We start from the raw sequence: 21,517 nt of genomic DNA, 5'->3' as shown, positions 1-21,517 counted from the left end.
TGGTGTAGGTTGTCCCTTTTCGGATGACTTGATGATTTGGTCAGCATGGCGTCTTATTATGCTTTCTCCGATGTCCACGGTATACATCAGTGGTCCTAGTCGTGTGCAGATAGTTCCAGGCTGCCATTTCTCGGTACGGTAGTCCCGGGCCAAAACCGGTTGGCCTATCTGGAAGGTCCTAGTTGGCTTTTCATTCATGCCCTAAAACTGCCGGTTCTCCACGTCCCTTCGGATGTTGGGCTTGACCAAATCCAGCCGGCATCTTAGGTTTCTATTGTAGAACATCATGGCGGGAGTTTGGTTAGTAACCATATGTGTTGCATTCCTATATGCAAATAAGAAGTTATCCACCTTGTGCTGAAGTTTTATGTCTTCATTACTCATGGCCGTTATGGCCTTCTTGAAGGTCTGGACAAACCTTTCAGCCAATCCATTGGTGGCGGGATGGTATGGGGCGGACGTGTAGTGCTTTACCCCATTGTTCTTTAAGAACTTCCTGAATTCTTCGGACACAAATTGCGGTCCATTATCAGAACATATCTGTTCCGGCAGCCCATTCCTGGCAAATATGGTCCTTAATACTGTGATGGTTTTTTCCGTGGTGGTGGAGGACATCTTTATTACCTCCGGCCACTTGGAGTGTGCATCAACTGCGATTAGAAACATTGAGTCCATAAATGGACCAGCAAAGTCGATGTGCACCCTTTGCCAGGGAGATGAGGGCCACTCCCATGGATGTAGAGGGGCTTGTGGTGGAGCGTTTTGGACCTTCTGGCATCCTAGGCAGCTCTTGGTCATTTCTTCGATGTCTCCATCGATACCTGGCCACCATACAAATGCCCTAGCTAGGTTCTTCATTTTCACTCCACCCAGATGCCCCTCGTGAAGCTCCTTTAGCACTTTATCCTGGAGTTTGGGTGGAATCACCACTCTAGATCCACACATCAAGGTTCCTCGGCACACTGACAGCTGTTCTCTTCTTTGCGAGAATGCTGGCAACAGTGGCTCGCCATGTGCTGGCCATCCCTTCACTGTTAAATCGTAGACCCGTGAGAGAGTAGGGTCATTTCTTGTCTCCCTTTCAATGGCAGAATTTGTCACCGGTAGACATTCCACTATGGTAGAGTGGAATATCTCTACTGGGTCTACTGTAGGTGCCTCTTCTATCGTTGGCAACGGTAGGCGCGATAAACCGTCAGCATTCCCATGCTGTTTTGACCCTTTGTATTCAATGTTGTATTGGTGTGCCCCTAGAAAAAGGGACCACCTCTGTAGTCTTTGTGCCGTCATAATGGGGACACCTTTTTTAGGGTTGAATATGGAAATGAGGGGTTGATGGTCAGTCAGCAAGGTAAATTTTTGTCCGTGTAGGTAATGGTTGAATTTCTTCACTCCCCATACCAAGCTGAGTGCTTCCCTGTCTATTTGGGCATAGTTACGCTCAACTGAGTTTAATGAGCGTGACGCAAAAGCTATCGGCCGTTCTGAGCCATCAGGGAATCTATGGGATAATACCGCTCCTATGCCGTAAGGGGATGCATCGCACGCCAGTCTGATTGGTAGTGATGGGTTGTAATGAGCCAAAACTTTCTCGGATGTGATTAAGTCTTTACATTTATGGAAGGCACGTTTACAGTCTTCGTTCCATTTCCAAATCACTCCTGTTTGTAGATCATTAAGAGGGTGTAGAATAGTTGATAAGTTCGGTAAAAATTTATGATAGTAATTTATTAATCCCAGGAATGACCTTAATTGTGAAACATTTTCAGGTGCTGGGGCTTTTATAACTGCTTCAATTTTTTCAGGTGACTTATGCAACCCTTCCTTATTAATTATGTGGCCACAATATGATATCTGATTTTGGAAAAATTCGCACTTGGGGCGATTTGCTCGTAGGCCCCGTTCTTTCAGCCTAGTGAGCACCTGCTCCAAATTGGCAAGGTGCTCGTTGTCGTTTTCTCCTGTTATAAGGATGTCGTCTAGGTAGCATTGAGTCCCCGGAATCCCTTGCAGGACTTGCTCCATAGCTCTTTGCCAGATAGCTGGAGCTGATGCTACTCCAAAAACCAGTCGATTGTACTGGTACAGGCCTTTGTGTGTGTTTATTGTGAGATACTTTTTAGAGGTCTCCTCAACCTCCATCTGTAGATATGCCTGTGCCAAGTCAATTTTTGTGAAACGTTTCCCTCCGGATAGTGAGGCAAAAATATCTTCTATCCTCGGAAGAGGATACTGTACCGTGTGAAGGACCGGGTTTACAGTCACCTTAAAGTCCCCACAGATGCGAATTTTTCTCTGTTCCTCAGAGTTATTTTTCAATGCTTTTTTCATGACTGGAACGATGGGTGTTGCCCATTCGCTCCAATCTACTTTGGATAATACGCCTGCCTTTTCCAAATTCTCCAGCTCTGCCTCGACTGCCGGACGTATTGCGTATGGCACCGGTCTTGCCTTAAAAAATTTGGGAATTGCTGCATCTTCCACTTTTATTGAGGCGGTGATGCCTTTCAAGGTTCCTAGTTTCTCTTGAAACACTTCTTTGGCGTTGGCCAAGATGTCTTTTAATCGTTCAGGTATGATGTCATCATTGTTTTTTTCCTTACTGGTCACAGTCAGTGCCTGAATGGAGTGCCAGTCTAAACGTATCTTCCTTATCCATTCACGTCCCAACAACGGTGGACCACCATCTTGTAGAATGTATAAATACAACTTTTGTATTTCTTTGCCGTTGTATACCACAGGCACCCTTATTTTTCCTTTGGGGTAGACTTTCTGCCCCGTATATGTTTTTAAGATAATGGATCTGTCTTTTAGAGGTATATGCGAAAATAGCCTCTCGTAATCTCGTCGATTTATCACGGTTAGAGCTGATCCTGTATCTAGCTCCATTTTAACTGGGGACCCTGCTATTGTGAGGGTAACCCAAATGGTTTGGTAATCTTCATTGGCAATTACATTGTGTAATTTGAGAGAGCTTAGTCTCTTGTTCCCAGAGTCGCTATCGCTCTTCTGGTCTTTGGAGCTACTGTCCGTCATCATTTGTACCTTTCTGTGCTTTTCCTTATTGATTCTTTTCCCGTTAGTGGATTTTTTATTTTCAGATCGGCATACACGTGGAATGTGTCCTATCTTTCCGCATCGCTTGCATGCTTTTTCTTTGAACCAGCAATCCCTCTGGTCATGGTTGGATCTGCCGCATCGATAACATTTCTTGAAACCCTGTGTCATTTCATGGGTGCCGAAGTCCTGTGGCCTTTGCTTTATCTTTGCCACTCCTATTGCACTGAAAGCCTTGTCCAGTGTTAAATCTTTTCTAGAAGATACCTTCCTTTGTGTTTCTACACTTAGGAGATCGCAGATGAATTTGTCTTGCAGAGAATCTGCCAGTCCTGCCTCGAATTGGCAGTGTAGGGTATCAACAATCTCTTCAAAATTCTTGTCCATCGGTTCGGCTGGAGTGATTAAGTTGCGTAACAGCTTGTATGTTTCTGCGCCCATTAGATCCAGAAGAACTGAAGCTTTTTTTTCATCTTCTATTCCATTTGCGGTGCAAAACACCTCCACTCTTTCTACATATGTGGTCCAATCCTCTATCTTGTTATCAAAAACATCAATATTGCCAAAGTTAGGCTCTGTTTCGTTATCAAAAGCATCAATATTGCCAGACTTAGGCATTTCAAAAAAAAGGTATGGCGCTTCCCGCGCTTTTTTTTTCTCTGTAGCAACGATATGGCGCTTCCCGCGCTTCCCCGCCGCTGCTACCGATAACAACGCTGTTTTACTGTGGTTTCCGTTTATTCACTGTTGGAGACTCGTTCCCGACGGAGGTCTAAATGCTGACCTGCTTGCCGCGCCGGCCGTCTCCCGAGTGCACCCTCCCAGTCCGTTATTGCTTGCCTCCGATTTCGCTGCTTGTCTCAGCTGTAGAGCCCGCCGCTGGAGCCCCAGCCTGACGCCCAGGAAGGATTAGCGCAGTACCTGCCACCAGCTTGGCCAGCTGGTGAAACCACAGTTTCTATTACTTCCTTGAGTCTTCTGGACGCTGGAGGAATCGATGTCCTTGAGTGCTGCCGAATTGCAGGTAAGTCCGTTTCCACTTCGTCGCCACTGTAGTGTCCGTCTGTAGATAAAGACACTGAAGACAGGAGTTGGTTCATAGGTATTTACTAAGCAAGTCTGGGGGGGGGGGGGTCCAAAGGATATACACAATACACAGGCTTATATAGCCCAAGTGGCAATTACTGGCATTACGCACACCTGGGGCTCTTAAAGGCACATACACCACCATTGCTCTTAAAGGCACATACACCACATAAACGGGCTGGTGGCAGGTAGTGCACTGATCCTTCCTGGCCTGCGGCGGGCTAGAGCTCGATCGGGTGGCTCTGCAATGGGGCCGGGCAGCGAGTCGGGAAGCAGGAGCAAAGAGAGAGAGAGGGTGGAGCACTCCGGGCACGGTCGGCGTTCAGACCGAGCAGAGGGAGGGGAAAGTCCCAGAGGGTCCGCTCCATTACGGGAACGGTTCTCCAAGTAACGGAGAAACTATTGAAGCGCTATAATAAAAAAAGTCACAGAGGGTCCGCTCCACGACGGGAATGGTTCTTCAATTACGGAGAGAATATTGAAGCGATATATAAAAAAAATAGAAATACCGCGAAAAGCTGCAGGTCGCAACGGGAACCGCGGAGAACAGCGTTGGCATCAGCGGCAGCGGCGGGAAAGCGCGGGAGGCGCCATCTTAACTCGGCGGGGAAGAAAGAAAAGCGTGGGAGGCGCCATTTTGATCCATCGGGGACGGAGGAAAAGCGCGGGAAGCGCCATTTTAGATTTTCAAGATGCCGAAGACTGGCAATATTACTGCTTTCGATAGTGATATAGAAGATTGGACCACATGTGGAAAGAGTGGAGGTATATTGCAAGGCGAATGAAGTAGCGGATGATAAAAAGGCATCGGTACTTCTAAATCTGATGGGTGCAAGGACATACGGGCTGTTACGAAACTTGATCTCTCCAGCCAAACCGATGGACAAGAATTTTAATGAGATTGTTGATAGCTTACAGGAGCACTTAAACCCAACACCGCTGCTGATAGCGGAATGATTTAAATTCTTCAGGAGGAATCAGCACAAGAATGAAAGTAACGCTGATTACCTCACCGAATTACGAAAGCTGTCAAAGCACTGCCAATTCGGGGCAGGACTGGCAGATTCTCTACGAGACAAATTCGTCTGCGGTCTCCTAAGCGAAGGAACACAGAAAAGACTACTTTCTGAGAAAGATTTGACACTGGACAAGGCTTTCAGTGTGGCTGTATCATACGAAGCAGCAGCAAGAGGAGCTGCAGAGATACAGCAAAAGCCACAGGACTTCGGCACCCATGAAATGACACGGGGTTTCGAAAGATGTTATCGCTGCGGCAGATCCACCCATGACCAGAAGGACTGCTGGTTTAAGGACAAAGCATGCAGGCAATGCGGAAAGATGGGACACATTGCACGTGTATGCCGATCTGGAAAGAAATCCGCTGACAGTAAAAAGGTTAATAAGGAAAAGTACAGAAAGGTACAAATGATGACGGACAGTAGCTCCGAAGACCAGAAGAGCGATAGCGACTCCGGAAACAAGAGACTAAGCTGTCTCAAATTACATAATGTAATTGCCAAAGAAGATTACCAGACCATTTGGGTTACCCTCACGATAGCGGGGTCCCCAGTCAAAATGGAGCTAGATACAGGATCAGCTTTGACCGTCATAAGTCGACGGGATTACGAGCGGCTATTTCCGCATATACTTTTGAAAGACACATCCATTGTCTTGAAGACATATACGGGGCAGAAAGTATACCCCAGAGGGAAAATAAGGGTGCCTGTTGTATACAACAGCAAGGAAATACAGAAGTTGTATTTATACGTTCTGCAAGATGGTGGTCCACCGTTGTTGGGACGTGAATAGATCAGAAAGATACGTTTAGACTGGTACTCCATTCAGACACTGACGGTGACCAGTAAGAAAAAAAACGATGACGTCATACCTGGACGATTAAAAGAAATCTTGGCTAACGCCAAAGAAGTGTTTCAACAGGAACTAGGAACCCTGAAAGGCGCCACCGCCTCAATAAAAGTGGAAGATGCGGCAATTCCCAAGTTTTTTAAGGCAAGGCCGGTGCCATACGCAATTCGTCCAGCAGTCGAGGCAGAGCTAGAGAATTTGGAAAAAGCAGGCGTGTTATCCAAGGTAGATTGGAGCGAGTGGGCAACACCCATCGTCCCGGTCATTAAGAAAACGTTGAATAATGATAAATCTGAAGAACAGAGAAAAGTTTGCATCTGTGGGGACTTCAAGGTGACTGTAAACCCGGTTCTTCACACGGTACAGTATCCTCTTCCGAGGATAGAAGATATTTTCGCCTCACTATCCGGAGGGAAACGTTTCACCAAAATTGACTTAGCACAGGCACAGACATATGAGGAGAGGTTGAGTAGATTGGGACTCTACTCATTGGAGTTCAGAAGAATGAGAGGCGATCTTATTGAAACATATAAGATTGTGAAGGGGTTGGATCGGGTGGATGCAGGGAAGATGTTCCCGGTGATGGGTGAAACTAGAACTCGGGGGCATAGTCTTAGAATAAGGGGCTGCTCTTTCAAAACTGAGATGAGGAGGAACTACTTCACTCAGAGGGTGGTAGGTCCATGGAATATGCTGCCCCAAAAAGCTGTAAAAGCTACATCATTACATAAATTTAAAACAGAAATAGACAGTTTCCTAGAAGTAAAGGGAATTGAGGGTTACGGGGAGCGGGCAGGAATTTGGAGATGAGTCTAGGTTCGGATCGGTCATGGCCCTGTGGGTAGCGGAGCGGGCCCAGGGGCCGTGTAGCCTGATCCTGCTCCTATTTCGTGTGTCTAATTCTGTTAGATTCAGGAGATGGTTCTGTGATAGTGGATTGGCGGTTAGGATCAGATCAGCCATGATCTTATTAAATGGCGGAGCAGGCTCGAGGGGCCGATTGGCCTACTCCTGCTCCTATTTCTTATGTTCTTATGTTCTTAGATGGAGGTTGAGGAGGCCTCTACAAAGTATCTCACGATAAACACACACAAAGGCCTGTACCAGTACAATCGACTGGTTTTCGGAGTGGCATCAGCTCCGGCTATCTGGCAAAGAGCTATGGAGCAAGTCCTGCAAGGGATTCCGGGGACTCAATGCTACCTAGACGACATCCTTGTAACAGGAGAAAACGACAACGAGCAACTTGGAGCAGGTGCTCACGAGGCTGAGAGAACGGGGCCTACGAGCAAATCGCCCCAAGTGCGAATTTTTCCAGAAACAAATATCATATTGTGGCCATGTCATTGACGAAGAAGGGTTGCATAAGTCACCTGAAAAAATTGAAGCGGTCGTAAAGGCCCCAGCGCCTTAAAATGTCTCACAATTAAGGTCGTTCCTGGGATTAGTAAATTACTATCATAAATTTTTTACCAAACTTGTCGATGGTTCTGCACCCGCTTAACGCACTGCTACAAATGGGAGTAGTTTGGAAATGGAGCGAAGACTGTAAACGTGCCTTCCATAAATGCAAAGGCTTGATCATATCCAAGGAAGTGTTGGCTCATTACAACCCATCACTGCCAATCAGACTGGCGTGCGATGCATCCCCTTACGGCGTGGGAGCGGTATTATCGCATAGATTCCCTGACGGCTCGGAGTGGCCGATAGCTTTTGCGTCACGCTCATTGAACTCAGCTGAGCGTAACTGCCCAGATCGACAGGGAGGCACCCAGCCTGGTGTGGGGGGTGAAGAAATTCAACCATTACCTACACGGACAAAAATTTACCTTGTTGACTGACCATCAACCCCTCGTCTCCATATTCAACCCTAAAAAGGGCGTTCCCATTATGACAGCGCAAAGGCTACAGCGGTGGTCCCTTTTCCTAGGGGCACACCAATATGACATAGAATACAAAGGAACAAAACAGCATAGGAATGCTGACGGGTTATCGCGCCTACCGTTGCCAACGGTGGAAGAGGCGCCTACAGTGGACCCAGTGGAGATGTTCCACTCGACCATAGTGGAATGTCTACCGGTGACAAATTCTACCATTGAAAAGGAAACGCGAAATGACCCGACTCTCTCACGAGTCTATGATTTAACGGTGAAGGGATGGCCAGCACATGGCGAACCACTGTTGCCAGCATTCTCGCAAAGAAGAGAACAGCTGTCAGTGTGCCGAGGAACCTTGATGTGTGGCTCCAGAGTGGTGATTCCACCCAAACTCAAGGATAGAGTGCTAAAGGAGCTTCACGAGGGGCATCTGGGTGGAGTGAAAATGAAGAACTTAGCCAGAGCGTTTGTGTGGTGGCCAGGTATCGATGGAGACATCGAAGAAATGACCACGAGCTGTCTAGGATGCCAGAAGGTCCAAAACGCCCCACCACAAGCCCCTCTACATCCATGGGAGTGGCCCTCATCTCCATGGCAAAGGGTACATATCGACTTTGCTGGTCCATTTATGGACTCAATGTTCTTAATCGCGGTGGATGCACACTCCAAGTGGCCGGAGGTAATAAAGATGTCCTCCACCACCACGGAAAAAACCATCACAGTATTAAGGACCATATTCGCCAGGAATGGGCTGCCTGAACAGATGTGTTCTGATAATGGACCGCAATTTGTATCCGAAGAATTCAGGAAGTTCTTAAAAAACAATGGGGTTAAGCACTACACATCCGCCCCATACCATCCCGCCACCAATGGATTGGCTGAAAGGTTTGTCCAGACCTTCAAGAAGGCCATAAAGGCCATGGGTAATGAAGACATAAATCTACAACATAAGGTAGATAACTTCTTGTTTGCGTACAGGAATGCAACACATGTGGTTACAAACCAAACCCCCGCCATGATGTTTTTCAATAGAAGCCTAAGATGCCGGCTGGATTTGGTCAAGCCAAACATCAGAAGGGACGTAGAGAACCAGCAATTTCAAAGCATGAATGAAAGGCCAACTAGAACTGTTGTGTATGTACCTTTAAGAGAATAACTGGTCTCAGACTGCAATACCGGCAGTGACCACCCCTGTATAAAAGGCGCTAGTGAGCCTCTGTAGTTTCAGTTTTCCCGATTGACTTCAATCAGTAAAGACTTGTTTTGTTCAACTCCTGCTGTCCGTGTCTCAATCATTCACGGACATAATACTGGCGACAAGCAGATACGAACTTACCTACAGTCTGCACCACCTCCTGGGATCCATTCCTGCAGTGAAGTGAGCAGAGGTCGAGGCCAGAAGGAAGAAAGCAGTAGAAACGGGTGTCGACTGTGGGCATCCGCCCCTGTGTTAGCGGAGTTGAAGATTGCTGGAGAAGCTGTCGAAAGCGGGGCCTGGTTCCTGTCGACGGTGCTTCAGCTAATCGGGCTGGTGGCAGGTAGTACACTGATCCTTCCTGGGCTGCGGCGTTCGCGAACTCGAGCGGGTGGCTTGCAACGGGGCCGAGCAGCGTTGTCGGGAAGAGGAGAGAGAGAGAGGGTGGAGTACACAGGGCGCGGCCGGTGCTACGAAGCCGGGCTGCGTATAGACCCGAGAAGAGGGAGGCAAGAGTCCCACAGGGTTGTTCCACGACGGGAAAATAATAAAAAAAGAAATATTAAACGCGCAAGAAACCGCGAGGAGCTGCAGGTTGCAACGGGAACCGTGGAAAGCAGCGCTAGTAACAGCGGGGAAGGCGGCAAAGCGCGGGAGGCGCCATTTTGTTAAATCGGGGAAGAAGGCAAAGCGTGGGAGGCGCCATTTTAGATTTTCAAGATGCCGAAGACTGGCTGTATCACTGCCTTTGATAATACAATAGAGGACTGGACCACGTATGTGGAAAGAGTCGAGGTATATTGCGAGGCAAACGAAATAGCCGATGAGAAAAAGGCATCGGTATTGCTAAACTTAATGGGCGCTAGAACGTACGGCCTATTGCGGGACCTGATTACTCCAGCCAAACCGAAGGCGAAGAGTTTTAATGAAATTGTTGCTGTCCTACAGGAACACCTAAACCCTGCACCGCTGTTGATAGCCGAAAGATTTAAATTCCACAGGAGAACTCAGCATAAAGATGAGAGCAATGCTGAGTACCTTACGGAACTACGCAAGCTATCAAAGCACTGCCAGTTCGGAGCAGGACTGGCAGATACCCTACGGGACAAATTTGTCTGTGGACTCCTGAGTGAAGGAACACAGAAGAAGTTACTCTCAGAGAAAGAGCTGACGCTAGATAAGGCTTTCAGCGTGGCAGTATCGTACGAAGCAGCAGCCAGGGGAGCTGCGGAAATTCAACAAAAGCCACAGGAATACGGCACCCACGAAATGACACGGGGATTTGCAAAATGTTATCGCTGCGGCAGAACTAACCATGACCAGAAGGACCGCTGGTCCAAAGACAAAATATGCAGGCAATGCGGAAAGATGGGACACATTGCACGAGTTTGCAGGTCTGGGAGGAAGACCAGCGACAACAAAAAGGCTACTAAGGAACTGTACAAGAAAGTACAAAAGATGACGGACAGTAGTTCCGAAGACCAGATGAGCGATAGTGAATCCGCGAACAGGAGACTAAGCTGTCTCAAACTTCACAATGTAATCGCAAAAGAGGATCACTGAACCATTTGGGTCACCCTCACGATAGCAGGGTCCCAAGTTAAAATGGAATTGGATACAGGATCAGCGCTAACCGTCATGAATCGACGAGACTACGAGCGGCTATTCTCACACATACCCTTGAGAGAGACATCCATCGTCTTGACGACGTATACGGGGCAAAAAGTATACCCCAGAGGAAAAATAAGGGTGCCTGTCGAATACAACAGCAAGAAAATACGGAAATTGTATCTCTACATACTGCAAAATGGTGGACCACCGTTATTGGGACGTGAATGGATCAGGAAGATAAGCTTAGATTGGCACTCCATTCATGCAATGACAGTGGACGGTAAAAAAGATGACGACATCACTCCTGGACGATTGTCAACAATCTTAGCTAACGCCAAAGAGGTATTTCAACAAGAACTGGGCACGCTTAAAGGCGTAACCGCCTCGATAAAAATAGAAGAGAATGCAATTCCCAAGTTTTTCAAAGCAAGACCGGTACCATATGCAGTTCGCCCAGCCGTCGAGGCAGAGCTGGAGAAGGCAGGCGTGTTGTCTAAGGTCGACTGGAGCGAGTGGACGACACCCATCGTTCCTGTCATGAAGAAAACGTTAAGCAATAAGTCTGAGGAGCCAAGGAAGGTTCGCATCTGTGGGGATTTCAAGGTGACGGTGAACCCAGTCCTTCACACAGTACAATATCCTCTTCCAAGGATAGAAGACATCTTCGCCTCACTGTCTGGAGGGAAGCGTTTTACAAAAATTGACCTAGCACAAGCATATTTGCAGATGGAGGTTGAAGAATCCTCTAGGAAGTATCTCACGATAAACACTCACAAAGGTCTTTACCAGTATCATCGATTGGTATTCGGAGTAGCATCGGCTCCGGCGATATGGCAAAGAGCGATGGAACAAGTCCTGCAAGGAATTCCGGGGACTCAGTGTTACTTGGATGACATCCTTGTGACAGGTGAAGATGACAGTGAACACCTTAACAACCTAGAACAGGTGCTCACTAGACTACGGGAACATGGGCTACGAGCCAACCGCCCCAAGTGCGAGTTTTTTAAGAAACAGATATCGTATTGTGGCCACGTGATTGATGAAGAGGGGTTACATAAGTCCCCTGACAAAATTGAAGCAGTTGTTAAGGCCCCAGCGCCTGAAAATGTGTCGCAACTGAGGTCATTCCTCGGATTGGTGAATTACTACCATAAGTTTTTGCCGAATTTGTCAAAATTCTGCACCCACTGAACGCCCTGCTACGAACGGGAGTAGCATGGAAATGGAGCAATGACTGTAAGCGGGCCTTTCAGAAGAGTAAGGACTTAATCACTTCAAGGGAAGTATTGGCTCACTACAACCCAGCACTGCCGATCAGATTGGCGTGTGATGCGTCTCCCTACGGCATTGGGGCGGTACTGTCACATAAATTCCTTGATGGTTTAGAGAGGCCGATAGCTTTTGCGTCACGCTCGTTAACTTCTGCCGAGCGTAACTACGCCCAGATTGACAGAGAGGCCCTCAGCCTAGTGTGGGGGGTGAAGAAGTTCAATCACTACCTGCACGGTCAAAAATTTACTCTACTAACCGATCATCAATCTCTTGTCTCCATTTTCAACCCTCAGAAGGGCGTACCGATAATGACAGCACAATGGCTGCAGAGGTGGTCCCTTTTCCTAGGGGCACACCAATATGACATCGAGTACAAAGGAACTAAACAGCATGGGAATGCTGATGGATTGTCACGCCTACCGTTGCCGACGGTGGAAGAAGACGACCTTGCAGTGGATCCAATGGAATTATTCCACTCGACCATAGTCGAATGTCTCCCTGTGACGAATGCAAACATAGAAAAGGAAACACGGAATGACCCAAAACTATCATGGGTCTATGATTTAACGGTGAAGGGATGGCTAGCACATGGCGAACCACTGCTGCCAGCATTCTCGCCGAGAAGAGAACAGCTGTCAGTGTGCAGAGGAACCTTGATGTGTGGATCCAGAGTAGTAATTCCACCTAAGTTGACGGATAGAGTGCTCAATGAGCTTCATGAGGGTCATCTGGGTGGGGTAAAAATGAAGAACTTAGCCAGAGCGTTTGTGTGGTGGCCGGGAATCGATAGAGAAATCGAAGAGATGACCAAGAGCTGTGCAGGATGCCAGAAGGTCCAAAACGCCCCACCACAAGCTCCTGTGCATCCATGGGAGTGGCCCTCATCTCCATGGCAAAGGGTGCAAATTGATTTTGCTGGTCCCTTCATGGACTCGATGTTTTTAATTGCGGTGGATGCACATTCAAAGTGGCCAGAGGTAATAAAAATGTCCTCAACCACCACGGAAAAAACTATCACAGTTTTACGAACCATATTCGCCAGGAATGGGCTGCCTGAACAGATTTGCTCTGACAATGGACCACAGTTTGTGTCTGAAGAGTTCCGGAGGTTCTTAAAGAACAATGGTGTTATGCATTACACATCTGCCCCATATCATCCAGCCACTAATGGATTGGCCGAGAGGTTTGTTCAAACATTCAAGAAGGCTATCAAGGCAATGTGTAATGAAGATATACCCCTACAACACAAGGTGGACAACTTCTTGTTTGCCTACCGGAATGCGACACATGTGGTTACCAACCAAACTCCAGCCATGATGTTCTTCAATCGAAGACTACGATGCCGCTTGGATTTGGTTAAGCCAAACGTCCGAAGAGATGTGGAGGACAGGCAGTTTCAGAATATGAATGAAAGGCCGACCAGGAGTTTTAAGATAGGTCGACCAGTTTTGGCCCGGGACTACCGCAGAGAAATGGCAGCCAGGAACGATTTGTACACGGCAAGGACCTCTCATGTATACCGTGGACGTTGGAGAGAGCATTGAGAGACGCCATGCTGACCAGATTCTAGAGTCACTGGAAAACGTCAACTCCACACCACGATCTGATACACCTGGCAATGAAATCGACGTACCAATTGCAGCTACCGCAGAATCGGTGATATTGGAAGCAGATGAACCAAACGACGACATTGATCCCGACTCAACCTTGCCAGAAGAACCTGATACCCCAAAGAGGCGTTATCCAGACAGAATCAGGAAGCCTCCTCAAAGACTGAACTTATAATTGCTTAAACTTAACCAATGTATCTAGCAACCGTAATTGTGATTGTAATTAGTTATCATTTAGTTGTTAAATGAATGTTATGTACTGTTTATCTAAAAGGGGAGGAATTGTTGTGTATGTACGTTTAAGAGAATAACTGGTCTCAGACTGCAGTACCGGCAGTGACCACCCCTGTATAAAAGGCGCTAGTGAGCCTCTGTAGTTTCAGTTTTCCCGATTGACTTCAATCAGTAAAGACTTGTTTTGTTCAACTCCTGCTGTCCGTGTCTCAATCATTCACGGACATAATAAGAACCTTCCAGATAGGTCAACCAGTTTTGGCCCGGGACTACCGTACCGAGAAATGGCAGCCTGGAACTATTTGCACACGACTGGGACCGCTGATGTATACCGTGGACATTGGAGAAAGCATAATAAGGCGCCATGCTGACCAGATCATAGAGTCATCCGAAAAAGGACAACCTACACCACAACTCTATACACCTAGTGATGAAGCAGAGATACCCATAGTATCTACCTCCGATCCGGTGATACTGGAACCAGATGAACCCGAAACTGACATTGAAGCCGAATCGACCTTGCCAAAAGAACCTACTACACCACCGAGGCGTTATCCGGACCGAGTCAGGAAGCCTCCAGAGAGACTGAATTTGTAATTGATTAACTTCAGCAAATGTGTATATTATTGTTCTTGTAAAAATGTTATTTAATGATTATTTAAAATGTTATGTACTATTTATCTAAAAGGGGAGGAATTGTAGTGTATGTACCTTTAAGAGGAACTATGTTTCTGAAGCCCCTGTATACTGTAGTACCAGTAGTGACCACTCAGGTATATAAGCCTGTGTAGCGTCTTCTGTTGTTAGTTCACCTCCAGACTTTGTTCAGTAAACACTTGTTAAATCAACTCCTGCATTCCGTGTCTCCATTAACACACGGATCTAACAGCATGGAAGCGAACGCCATTTCCCTAAAGCTACCGCAGTTCTGGGAGCAGCAAGCGCCCTCGTGGTTTATTCAGGTCGAGGCCCAGTTCGCCCTGAGGAACATCGATGCGGATCTTTACGTGGTCTCCGCACTCGACAGCTCTACCACCTCTCGGATCGTCAGCCTCCTCGAAAACCCCCTAACGGAGCGCAAGTATGAAACCCTCAAGGCGCGGTTACTGCAGGTTTTCAGGCTCACTAAATCGGAGCGCGCCCGTCGATTACTCGCTATGCCCGGGCTCGGGGACTCCAAGCCTTCAGAGTTGATGAGTCAAATGCTCACACTCCTGGGCTCAGGACGGGAATGTTTCCTATTCTGCGAGATTTTCCTCAGCCAACTGCCTGAACAGGTACAAGCTGCCCTGGCCAGATCTGAAGTTGAAGACTGCACAACACTCGCTGCGGAGGCTGACACAATTTTTGCTGTAACTCAGCAGCACTGCGCCGCCACGAGGCACCCATCCCCCGCAGACACCGCCCCAGCTCGTCCGCCTGCTGGGCTGTGTTTCTACCATGCGCAGTTCGGCGCGAAAGCGAAGCGTTGCCGCCCTCCCTGCAGTTTTCCCCCCCCAAAAAAACCAACGACTGACACTGCGACCACCGAGGAACGGGTCTAACGGGCGCCCTGCGGCCGCGATCGGCAACGCGGGAAAATTGCTCTTCATCACCGATACTCTCTCCGGTCGTCGTTTTCTGTGCGACACCGGAGCGCAGTGCAGCATTTTACCCGCGTCCGCCCTCGATGTGCAGACGGGGAATCGTGGCCCCGCCCTTGAAGCGGCCAATGGCGGAACAATTCGGACCTTCGGCAGACGGTGAGTGGAGTTGTGCCTCGGGGAGTAACGTTTTCACTGGGAGTTTGTTACGGCCAAAGTTTCCCAGCCCCTCCTCGGCGCGGATTTCCTGTGCACCAACAGCCTCCTGGTCGATGTTAGGAACCGGCGGCTGATCAACGCAGCAACTTTTAATTCTCTTCCGTGTTACCGCAGTAACACTACATCACGCACCGTCTCCTGTACGTTCCCGACTCCTGATGAGTTCGCTCGCCTGCTCAGCGAATTCCCCGACCTGACAAGACCCACGTTCTCCTCCACAGCCACGAAACATGGTGTGGAACACCACATCACCACCAACGGCCCCCCGGTCTACGCGCGGGCCCGGCGCCTAGAACCTGGCAAGCTGGCGGTCGCAAAGGCAGAGTTCGCAACCATGGAACGGTTAGGGATTATTCGCCAGTCGAATAGTCCCTGGTCTTCACCCCTCCATATCGTCCCGAAGCCTGGCGGCGGATGGCGGCCATTCAGCGACACCACTCCTGATCTGTACCTGATTCCCCATATCCAGGATTTCTCTGCCCATTTGGCAGGGAACACCATGTTCTCAAAAGTCGACCTCGTCCGGGGCTACCACCAGGTCCCGGTTCATCCAGAAGACGTCCAGAAGACCGCAGTCATCACCCCATTCGGCCTCTTCGAGTTTTTACGGATGCCTTTTGGGTTGAACGCCGCCCAGGCTTTCCAACGCCTGATGGACTCCGTGCTGCGGGACCTCAAGTTCCTCTTCGTCTACCTGGACGATATTCTAATTGCCAGTCCTACTAAGGAAGAACATACCTGTCATCTACACACCCTTTTTCGACGCCTCAGCCAACACGGCCTGATTATCAACCCGCCCAAGTGTCAGTTTGGCCTGCACCAAATTTACTTCCTGGGGCATCGCATCACCTCAGAGGGAGCAGTTCCTTTACCTTTGAAGGTAGAGGCGGTGACATCCTTTCCACGCCCGCAGAACATAAAGGCCCTGCAGGAATTCCTAGGCATGGTAAACTTTTACCACCGTTTCGTGCCTAAGGCGGCACTACTCATGCAGCCCCTGTACGAGGCCCTCAAGGGCAAGACTGGCAAGAACCCGGTAGACTGGACGGATGACATGACCCGAGCGTTCGCCGACACCAAAAGCGCCTTAGCCAACGCGACTATGCTGGCGCACCCGCTGCCAGGAGCCACCATCGCCCTTACCACCGACGCGTCGGACTACGCAGTCGGTGCCGTGCAACAGCAGTGGGTGAATGGGACGTGGCAGCCGTTGGCATTCTTCAGCCGTCAACTAAGGCAGAACGAGAGAGCATACAGCACGTTCGACCGGGAGTTGCTCGCCCTTTTTCTGGCCATCCACCATTTTCGGTTCCTTCTGGAAGGACATCCTTTCACTGCTTTTGTGGACCATAAGCCGCTGACCTTTGCAATGTCCAAGACCGCCGAACCGTGGTCAGCCCGACAGCAGCGTCAACTGACCTACATATCCGAATTCAGCACAGATATACGGCACGTGGCCGGTAAGGACAACCTGGTGGCAGACTGTCTCTCCCGCGTGATCGTCAATACGGTTCATTTGGGCATCGACTACGCCCTCATGGCAGCAGACCAAGCCTCAGACCCAGAAGTCCAAGCTTACCGAACGGCCATCACTGGCCTCCAGTTGGCTGACGTCAAGTTCCATTTGGCAGGTACCACGCTGTTGTGTGACGTCTCCGTACAGGATCCTCGCCCTGTCGTGCCGGTCGTCTGGCGCCGCAAAGTGTTCGACGCCATACATGGGTTGTCACACCCTGGAATGAAGGCCTCTCAGAAACTGATGTCAGCGAAATTTGTATGGCATGGCATGCATAAGGATGTCCGCGACTGGGCCAACACCTGCGTGGTCTGCCAAAAGGCCATGGTACAGCGCCACATCAAAGCTCCGTTGGCCACCTTCACAGTTCCAGAGCGACGTTTTGACCACGTCAACGTGGACCTGGTAGGACCACTCTCACCCTCCCATGGTTTTTCACACATCCTGACCATGGTTGACCGCACCACCAGATGGCCGGAAGCGGTCCCCCTGTCATCCACTACTTCGGCGGACGTGGCCAGGGCGTTCATTTCCTCCTGGATCGCCCGTTTCGGAGTACCCACCGATATTTCATCAGGCAGGGGACCGCAGTTTTCCTCCGAACTCTGGAATGCAGTGGCCCAAGAACTCGGTCAAATTACACCGCACCACAGCCTACCATCCACAGGCGAATGGCCTCTGCAAACGCTCCCACCGGTCAATGAAGGCCGCCCTGAGAGCCAGCCTCCAGGACGCTGGATGGGCAGACAAGCTACCGTGGGTCCTGTTGGGCCTTCGCACAGCCCCCAAAGAAGACCTTCACTCTTCATCAGCGGAGCTGGTGTATGGTCAGCCGCTGCGGGTCCCAGGGGACTTCCTACCAACATCGACGGAGCAATGGTCCGCGTCTGCCCAGCTTGCTAGTCACCAAGAGGCGGCCAGATGTTTCGCACCGGTGCCCACTTCGCACCACGGGCCGCAGAGGTCACATGTTCCCACGGAGCTTCACAAGGCTGAATACGTTTTTATTCGCCATGACGCACATATGGATCCACTCGAGGCCCCATATACCGGTCCCTTCCGCGTGTTGGAAGCAGGGGACAAAACCTTCACGGTAGATGTTGGTGGTAAACCAGACCACATTTCGGTCGACCGCTTAAAGCCTGCACATTTGGACCTCGACCGCCCTGTCGAGACAGCACAACCGCCGAGACGGGGTTGGCCACCCATTGTCGTTACGGCAGACCAAGTGCGACCGACCGCCAGCCGCCCAGCAGCCTCCGCCTCGAGAGTACAGGAGTCGTTCTGACAGGCTTGTCAGACCCCCTCACCGTTTGACTTTGTCCGTTAAAGCGAATTCTGGGGGGGGGCGCATGTGGCAGAACTACTGAATGACTCTGGCTAACTGTATATAATTCTCTTTAACGATGTTCTAACACCAGCCTAAACCTGTACCATTGTGTTAGGCATTACTGTGTTTTGTATATAGAGTTTGCATGTACGGGGCGTGGCCCCTTTAAGAGCGCGGGTAAATGCGGGCAAACGTGATGACGTCACGTCGCAAACCATGGGACTGCCCAGTCAGTCCTCGTGGCATCTCCGTTGAGTAAAGACCTGTTTAATCGTTCTCTGGTGTCGATCTGTTATTCGTAGGAATTCGTTAATTCCTACAATGTAATTAACTTGAGAGAGGCCTGGAATGGAGACTTCCTCTTCAGCACTGCAGAGTTCTGCACAGCTTATGACATCAAGGCGGCCAGGAGCGCAGCCTACAGCCTATGCTTAAGGGAAGACACGCCCACAAAAGCTGTCAAAACTAAGCCACTGCCACAGAAACTTCTTTCAGTCTTTTCCATTGAAATTACATTTTAAAACCTTCTAAAAACTTTTAATTAAACTGGTTCGTGGACTTATTTCATATCAGCATTTTGTTTCTTTTCATCCAACCTCACAATTTATTAGTCCCTATGTATACAACTTCCTGTTTTGATGCTCAGTAAAGGTCTAACAATGTTTTATACCTCCTACAAGTAATGTTGTTGAACTTCAGAAAGAAATTCCCAGCCAAATATTCAATGTTATATTTTCAGGATTAAAATATATTATTCAGACCTCATTTAGGCTGGTAATAGATGAATCTATTTTCCTTGTTATAGATGTTTGTTATGTTGTTCATTTTTGAGTTGAAGACAGAATTGGTCACGGAAATCTGATTGATGGTCACTATTTAACTCTCTTATTCAACATCACAAGTAATTAAAATGAAACTCAACTGACAAAAAAAGTTTCCTCCACCAAAATGTACATCAGCTATTAATAAATCAGGCTAAAACCGTCTAATCGTCTGTGTGCTGGATTCTTTGTTCTAACATAAAACATCATAAAAAGCTTTATTCATCACACAGAATCCTCACAGAATGAATGAGATTATTTTTCTCTGTATATCCATAAAATCAATTCAAACAGCTCTGCAGTCTGTTTGCCACATTTTCTCCACCAATATTCATGAAACTCTTTTACTGCACGCGACATTTTTTCCCTCGGTGTCTTTTTTCCTAAAATTGCTTTGTAGCATTAAGAAAACATGTACGGGCAGACTAATCGTTTTGCAATGCATTTCCAATCAAAATTGATTGTTAAGATTGTAAACGGTGCTATCCTGTGTTTGACTTGATATCGGGGAAATGCAAAGTGGTGATTTTTCAACTACAGATCTTTTTTACTCCTATGCTTGCCTTCACTAACCGTAAGAAAAACGTCCGTAATTGCTGGGCAGTTGGTGGACAAATAGCCCAACTCTGCGCCAGCAATTGGTTTTTCCTAGGTGGTGCAGATGATCTGTCAAGGCATACCTTGACAGGTCGCAGGTCCAGGATTTAGCGCAGGCGCGTGCGGAAATCTCAAACTTGCGGTATATCTGTGTACTCTGAGTACGCAGTCATACCCACCGCAAAATCCGGGCCATTAAATTGTATATCTAAGACAGCATTTTTTTCCAGAATAGTTAAAATGTAGAACTTAGCGATCTTTAAAGGTACAATATAGCCAAATAGAGTCATAAAGGCATAGAAGGAGGCCATTTGGCCCATCGAGTCCGTGCCGGAACCTGTCAAATTGAATAGAATGACTAATAAAAAGCAACAAAAAAAAAGTGCTGGAAATCTGAAACAAAAACAGAAAAATGCTGGACACACACAACAGCTCAATCAGCAACTATGGAGAAAACATAGTATCCCAAGAATCAAATCATTTGTTCATAGTTCCCATTTCAATTCTGCACAAATGAAATTTTCAGCTACCAAACGACATCGTGGATACAATTATTGAAGTTATGTCAATATATTTTGAAGTAACTGCACCCGATACATAGAACCATTGCCTATCAGTATTAGGCTCAGAACTAGACAATCTTCATCTCATTTTTGAAATTTACATCCATAATATCAGTGACAAAAATGCAGACAGAAATGATTTATTTTGCTCTGTGTCCGATCACCCTACTGGTTTGTTTATTTCTGGCCACAGTAAATGCACAGGGTTAAGGTCAGTTATTGCTGACTGTTTCCTGCAAGCTATATACATGACATAGATCTATGGGCAAAAGGATCACTTCAGATAGACTATCCCTTATAAGCATTTATTATTGACATCTTGCTGCTTAGATGCCAAAAACAATCAGCAGTTCAGTCATCAGTTGTGGAGAGAACAGACAAAAATCATTATTTTGGGTGTAACCCTTCATCTGAAATGAAAAATGAACAAGTATGTTTAAATACTTGTTCACTTTTCATTTTTTCAGTTCTCATGAAATGCTAACTTTTTTTTTCTCCATAGTTACTGATTGTCCAGTATTTTTCTGCTTTTGTTTCAGATTTCCAGCACTTGGGTTATTTGTCATTCTATTCAATTTGACAGGTACAGACAGACAGGCTAAGAGTTAGCTCTGAACTTTAATGGTAGATAAATTTGTGTTGAAAAACATTCTAGCTAATTGATAACCTGTGAATGGCTGTTGATCTAGTGTAATTATAGATAGTTATATAATGTTCTGTGTTTCAGTATATCTTCCAAGGATGTTGAATGATCTACATATATCTGACCTTGTACTAGTCAGTCTCTGGTGACTATGTTTTAGCAGTTTGCATTGTAAGAATTAGGTGACTAGGTTTCTAGATCCGTGGCATATCTCCAGAGCACGCCACGGACCTGCAAAAAGAATACGCACCTACCTGATGGGGGCCCTCCTTTGTGAACTTGCTCTCGGATGCTGCATACTGGAGGGCAGTGTAATGGCCCACGGATCCCAGGGAGGCAGCTTGTGCGGAAGCGTATCTGGGATCACGTGGGCCTGGTCCTGGTCCTCCAATTTTAGGCTGAAAGTGTAGGAATTCGGGTTGACCTCAGCAGGTATT

The 21,517-nt window shown here is 47.9% G+C and overlaps 1 protein-coding gene across 1 annotated transcript in view; it reads right to left on the bottom strand.

Moving 5' to 3' along the window:
* dhrs7 (dehydrogenase/reductase (SDR family) member 7) overlaps positions 1–21,517 on the bottom strand; it is a 52,574-nt gene that overhangs the window by 14,276 nt on the left and 16,781 nt on the right. The gene's annotated exons all lie outside the window — the stretch shown is intronic.

This window comes from Somniosus microcephalus, chromosome 12, assembly GCF_052327205.1.
Source record: "Somniosus microcephalus isolate GS21.2 chromosome 12, FLI_Smic_1.0, whole genome shotgun sequence".
Classification (NCBI taxonomy): domain Eukaryota; kingdom Metazoa; phylum Chordata; class Chondrichthyes; order Squaliformes; family Somniosidae; genus Somniosus; species Somniosus microcephalus.
Note: the sequence above shows the minus strand (reverse complement) of the source record. Positions and strands in the feature narration are given on the sequence as shown.